The 6,835-nt window shown below is 48.9% G+C and overlaps 1 long non-coding RNA gene across 1 annotated transcript; it reads left to right on the top strand.

Moving 5' to 3' along the window:
• The first annotated feature begins 1,091 nt into the window (after nucleotides 1-1,091).
• Gm38411 lies at nucleotides 1,092-6,580 on the top strand. Its single transcript, XR_867461.1, has 3 exons — nucleotides 1,092-2,286; nucleotides 3,267-5,190; nucleotides 5,458-6,580. It is a non-coding gene; the product is annotated as a predicted gene, 38411 (long non-coding RNA).
• The last annotated feature ends 255 nt before the right edge of the window (nucleotides 6,581-6,835 follow it).

The raw sequence follows: 6,835 nt of genomic DNA, 5'->3' as shown, positions 1-6,835 counted from the left end.
AGGAGGGAATCCTCCCCCCTCCTCCCGGTTCTCCCTTCCCCCTCCCCCACGACCCCGTAATTCTGTTCACATAAAGGCCTGCACTGGAGTCTGAGAAGGACCAAGAGCCAAGACTTCTGTGAATATTGGATGCCTCAGTTCGGCATGTCCTCTGCCCAGAGTTTGATTAGCTGTGCCTGGCTTTCCTGCTTACCCAACAACCGCTGGCTAGGGGCCAGGCTGGGAGCAGGAGGCTCCCAACCCCTCCTCCTGCTTTCTCCAGCTGGTAAACAGCAGGGCAGGAGCCGGCCACGCCAGGGCCTCGTGACTCGCCCACTCCCTCCACCTGGTGCACGTGGCACCTGGCGTGGAGAGGGCAGGCAGCTGTCCCTTCGCTCCCAGCATTCCATTCTCCACCGTTGGCCCTCCGTGGAGCTTCACACTGTGCAACCAGTAGCACCCAGTGCTCTAGGGAGCTGAGTCTCCTAAGAGTCAGAGACAAAGATTAGGAGGAATAGCCGTTCTTAGCCCCAGGGAGACTGAAAAGTGTAGGGGTGTAGGGTGACTTTTGAGGGCCTTTGAGGCTTTGACTAGTCCTAAGTCCTTTATATGTATACATATATGTGTGTGTCTGTATAGGTGGGTGTGTGTACACGTGTGAGTGTGCATGTCTGTGGAGGATAGAGATTAAAATTTGATGTCTGCCTCAATTACCTTTTACCTTTTTGTTTTGTTTTGTTTTGTTTTGTTTTTTTGAGACAGGGTCTCCCATGGAACGGAGAACTCGCCATCTTGGTTAGCCAGATTGGCAAGTGATTTCTAGGGTTTCTACGACCCCATTGTTGAGACTACAAGTACCTACCTACCTATCTACCACTGTACCCATTTTGTGATGTGGGTTCTGGGGGATTAAACCTTGACCCTTGGGTAGGAGAGATGGCTCAGTGGTTAAGAGCACTGACTGCTCTTCCAGAGGTCCTGAGTTCAATTCCCAGCAACCACATGGTGGCTCACAACCATCTGTAATGGGATCTGATGCCCTCTTCTGGTGTGTCTGAAGAGAGTGATAGTGTGCTCATATACATAAAATAAATAAATCTTAAAAAACAAAAACCAAAAAACCAAAAAACCCCCCAAAACCCTTGACCCCAGTGTGTTTGTGGCAGTACTCCACTGACTAGGTCATCTCTGACTTCACGGTCTTTGGTGGTAAACAGGCCCATGTATACTGTTCTTCTCAAAACACAATGCCAATCTGGAGAGCTTTGAAAAGAGGCAAAGTGATGGCACCCCTACCTAGGAACAGAGTCAGAAAGAGGCTTCTGGAAAGGTTAGGGCACTCAAAGGATGGGGACCTTAATGGCCTGCCTCTATCCCAGAGCTATCCCCTCCTGCTCTTCTGTGCTCCTATCTGCCCATCACTGCTCAGTTTTCTGTGCCTCACCAGCTCGCTTTCATCTCCCTTAGTTATTGTTCTTCTTTCTTCTTTTCACTTATCTTTTTTTAATAGTATGGGTGTTTTGCCTGCATGTTTATTTGTGCACCATTTGTGTGTTTGGTTCACTATGCAGGAAAGAAAAAGATATCAGGTGCCCTGGAACTGGAGTCATACATGACTGTGAGCCACTGTGTGGATGCTGGGAATTGAACCTGGGTTCTTCTGGAAGAGCAGCCTGTGCTCTTAACTGCTGAACCCCGCCCCTCCTCTCATTTTCCTAGGGTGACCTCCAACTCACAACATTGCCTTGGGTGTGCTGGGGTTACAGACCTGCATCGCTGACCAGGTCCTTTTCTCTTGGTGATTATGGGTCTTAAGACCTTCCAGATGACCCCTCCCTCAAGCTAGAGGCACAGGGTGGAGGCCCCTAGGGATGCTTTCAGATGCCACACAGTATGGCAGTGGCAGACACTGCCTGGCACTGTCAGAATGACTGTGAGGGCTCAGGAAGCGACCGGGTCCTGGCTTGAGAGTGGCTTTCTTCTAAGCTACTCTTTCATTTCAGCATTCGAGACCTTCATTCCTACGTGTTGCTAAGATGATCTCACTCAGTAGTCCAAGATGGCCTTGAACATTCATGGCTATCCAGTTCCTTCAGCCTTCTGAGGGCTGGGATTACAGGCATCATCCTACCCAGCTTTTGGCCCTGCCTCCAGCATGGGGGGGTGGGTGATTAGGGTGGGGTTCCCTATTCAGACTGATACTGCCACCAGAGAGTTCTCTGTGCTTCCAGCTATCAGGAGATCACGCCCACAGGAGGAACTGTTCCAACAGCTTCAACTATTTGTTCCTCCCACAGTGGCCATAGGGTGAGTGTACAGCTGTCATCCAGTGTGACCTTGGGATTTACCGGGCTGGTAAAGCTCAGAGTAGGTTGTGGTGATTATGCCCCCTGGGTGTTCTTGCCTGACCCCCACCCCCACCCCCAGCTCCCCACCCCTGGCTTGCTGTAACCAAGGCTCTTTTCTGTAGGAACAGTGCTTTCTAAAGCAGAGCAGGGGCTATTTCCTCCTCAAATACATTCTTTTTTTTCTTTTTTTTTTTATTAGGTATTTTCCTCGTTTACATTTTCAATGCTATCCCAAAGGTCCCCCATACCCACCCCCCCCAATCCCCTACCCACCCACTCCCCCTTTTTGGCCCTGGCGTTCCCCTGTACTGGGGCACATAAAGTTTGCAAGTCCAATGGGCCTCTCTTTGCAGTGATGGCCAACTAGGCCATCTTTTGATACATATGCAGCTAAAGACAAGAGCTCCCGGGTACTGGTTAGTTCATATTGTTATTCCACCTATAGGGTTGCAGTTCCCTTTAGCTCCTTGGGTAATTTCTCTAGCTCCTCCATTGGGGGCCGTGTGACCCATCCAATAGCTGACTGTGATCATCCACTTCTACAAAACACCCATAGAAGGAGTTACAGAGACAAAATTTGGAGCTGTGACGAAAGGATGGACCATCTAGTGATTGCCATATGCAGGGATCCATCCCATAATCAGCTTCCAAATGCTGACACCATTGCATACACTAGCAAGATTTTGCTGAAAGGACCCAGATATAGCTCTCTCTTGTGAGACTATGCCGGGCCTAGCAAACTCAAATACATTCTTATGCAAGGAAGAGGCTGATAGGGATCAGAGAATCACTCTACCCCACGTGCCCAGTCCTCTTATCAGGCCCAGGAATCTCAAAGCAGGGGGCAAACAACCTGGAGGTGGGTGGTGGCGGCGGCTTGGAAATGGGGAGCAGTCACCAACTCTTCTTTCCCTTCCTCCCCACCCCTTAAAACCGCAGAAACCACTTAAAGCTCAGCACAGTCCTGTCCTTCCAGGGAGGACCCAAGGCAGCAGGTAAAAAGGAAACCTCTGGGGTTTGGGCAGCATGCAGAGGCTGGCTTGGCCCAGAGGGCGCCATCTTTCACTGGAGCCTCTCTACTGCAGTGCAGTAGAGACTACCTTTCTTTGAGCTTCAGGCTTACGGAGACTTCAACTCCCCAGAATGACTTGGGGAGTGGATGAAATCTTGGCCATTAAAAAAAAAAAAGACATTGCAAGCTCTTTGGCACATCCGTGGTTTCTGCATCCCCGTTGGTACCTATGTAGAGCCCCAGTATGGAGGAGTAGCGGGAAAGATGGACTTTAGCCCTACCCTGGAACTGCTTATAGCTCTCATTTCCCAATTAACACTGAGGTGGGACTGGAGGTGGGAGGATTGAAAATCAGGAGTGGAGGGCTGGAGATGGAGCCCGAGATTCAACCTACAGCACCTCATAACGTGACACGGTGGCAGGGCTTTACTGTATGTCTAGCCTTGGAAGGTAGAGGCTGGAAGAGCAGGAGGAGTTCACTGCCATCCTCAGCTGGGTAGGGAGTTTGAGGCTAGCCTGGGCTACATTAGAGTATGCCTCAAAAACAATTACGAGGAACAAAATTGGGAGGTCTGGTTTGGGGGACAAGGAAGACTTTAACAGTGTGGTTTGCTGGGTGTCACCCATGCGCCCTGAATCCTGTCACAGCTAAAAAGGGGGAGAACCATGGTGCTGACCTGCGTTGGTGGCAGTACTGTGCTAATGGCGGTACTTAGAGGCCTCAGCTCCTTGCACACAGGATGGGTTCTTAGGCTTCATTTGCTCCCATGGTATGTATCTGAGACTGGGGGACTCGGTGTACCTGTCTGAGCCCCGGGGGCTGGGAATGTGACAGAACATTTTTTTTGGGGGGAGGTGTTTTCTATCTCATAGACTCCCCAAATTCCTGGGCTGGGTTGTGGCAGAGGATGTTGGTATAGAGTCGCTGTTAGAAGCCTTCCTCACAGCCAAAGCCAATCCTCAGGCAAGTTTATTTAACCTCTCGGATCTCTTTCTGCCTTTGTGAACTGGTAATGCCTACTTTACCCAGTGGTGGTGAGATAAGACAGCGGGTAAAGTGCAAGGCCTGGTACAAAGTACACATGGCAGCTAAAAAAGTATTTCAGGCCCTCCCTCTCTTTTCCATTCCTGTAATTTTGCCTCCCTCCCCTTTCTTACTTTACTTTTCTCTACGGCCCATCGCCAGCTAGTTCTTTACTGATATTTGTTCATTTTCTGACTCACTTGATTCCTGCGTTTGTTTTCAAGCCTGCTGGCCCCAGTGCCTGGCATCCTATAGCACCCACCATTGCTGGAGGAACTGATGAAGGCGGGCAAACTGACCTATAGACATCCTTCCAGATACTTCCAAGTTGCATTGCTCACTAGGGATTGTTATGAAAGAACTTGAGGGCCGATGTACACACAGAGCACAGCACAGCACAGCACAGATAGAGCTTGGGGAGTGGGCGGACTTCTCAGAGTTCACAGGTTTAAGTGCGAAGTGCCAGGTTGTGAAGTGACTGAAGAGCTATTATCCCGGGAAGAAGAAACCCTTCAGGCTTTTAATACAGATTTTAGAAGTTACATTATATGTGTGTATTGGTCTCCTTCCACCAAGTGGATCTCTAGGATTAAACTCAAGACTGTCAGACTTCGTGACAAGTACCTTGAGTCATGTCACCTAGTTTTCTTCTTTATTATCTGTCTAAGGGCGAAGGTCATGTTGAATAACAACTGTACACTCACCTTAGAGGCAGTTGCCAGGAGGAACTAATGTTTGAAGCTGTCCATCCTACCCATTGATCAGGTTGCTGTCAGCACGGAGGATTGTTTGGTCAATGCTGCCATCTGGTGGACAACTGGAGCAAGGTTTCTTTGGCCTGGGGATTGGTGGTGGGAACCTAGTGGAGGTAGAAGGAGCTTGAGAAGGGTGACTTGTGTGTGTGTGTGTGTGTGTGTGTGTGTGTGTGTGTGTGTGTGTGTGTATGTGTAGCTGCCCCTGCTGAGATTTTTGTTAAGAAGAAGCAGGTCCTATACGGGGACAATTGGCACCATGGGAAGTGAGAAAGGCTAAGAGGAAGGAGGAAGTGGTCTAGGGCCTGCTGTGTACCTGCCTTTCTCTATCCCTCTTCCAAGTCTGGCAGGAGGAACAAGTTCCCAGGAAGGAAGAGGCAGAGAGAAGGTCACTGCTGACGTCAAGGGCTTTCAGGTAGGAGGTAAACACAAGATGACCCACTTTTATTCCACTGTCTTTCACCTTCATCTTCTGGCTGGAGTAGCCTTTTCTGGCATCCCTGATAACAGCACTCACTCCTTGATAGTATCCTCTGTCCCAGATCCCAGTCCCTATAATCCCAAGTACTTATGGGTACCCAAGCACTATTCTGTGCTTCTCCCCTGGCCCCCCAGCCCCTGTAGGGTGTCTGTATGTCTTGGAACTTGCTCTGTAGACTTGAACTCAGAAATCTTCTTGTCTCTGCCGCTGAGTGCTGGGATTAAATGTGTTTGCTAGCATACCTGGTTTACTCTTTGGTTCTTGACTCCAGCCATTCTTCCTGCTCCTGCACAGGTGCACAGGTGTATGGACTAGCCAGAGGGAGGCAGGAAGGGTTAAAGGGCACTGTGTGTTTAGTCTGTGCTCGCCTGGCTCACTCTTAAGGTTCAAAAATTTCATTTGTCTTTAGGACAAATATTGATCTAAGGGGTAGGAAAGGCCAGTTTCTTCTCTTCAGACACAGGGACCTTTAGGAGAGGGTGGCTTTCTGCTCTTGCTGGGGTGACACCAGGACTCAAGGGCTCTCTGAAAGCGCAGGGTTTTGTTAGACTCGAGGGACCTGTGATGGTTAGTTTTAATTGTCAACTTGACACAGTCTAGAATCTCTTGGGAAGAGAAAAGTCTAGATCATGTTGGCCTGTGGGTATGTCAGTGGGGGATTCTCTTGATTGCAATTACTTGATGTGGAAGACTGACCCACTGTAGGTGGTTCCATTCCCTGGCTTTGGGTCCTGGACTGTGGAGAAACTGAACTAAGTAAGCATTAGAAGCATGCATGCACACATTATGTTCATTTCTCTCTCTGATCTTTAATTTTTTGTTTTGTTTTTTGAGATAGAATTTCACTACACAGGCCTTGCTGGCCGGGAACTTGCTTTGTAGATCAAACTAGCTTCCAATTTTCAGAGAACTACCTGCCCCTGCCCTCCAGGTGCTAAGATTAGAGGCATGAGCCACCAAGCTCTGTTATTATTTTGTTCTTTTTTCCAGACAAAGTTTTTTTTTTCTCTTCTTTTTAAAAAACACATTTACTTATTGTGTATACAGCATTCTGCTTACATGTGTGCCTGCATGCCAGAAGGGGATCAGATCTCATTATAGATGGTTATGAGCCACCATGTGGTTGCTGGGAATTGAACTCAGGAAGAGCAGCAGCCAGTGCTCTTAACCTCTGAACCATCTCTCCAGCCCCAGATAAAGTTTCTTTCTGTTGCCTTGGTTATCCTAACTCACTCTTTA

Source organism: Mus musculus, chromosome 3 (assembly GCF_000001635.26).
Source record: "Mus musculus strain C57BL/6J chromosome 3, GRCm38.p6 C57BL/6J".
NCBI classification, from domain to species: domain Eukaryota; kingdom Metazoa; phylum Chordata; class Mammalia; order Rodentia; family Muridae; genus Mus; species Mus musculus.
The sequence above is the reverse complement of the archived record's forward strand: the minus strand, read 5'-3'. Positions and strand labels throughout refer to the sequence as shown.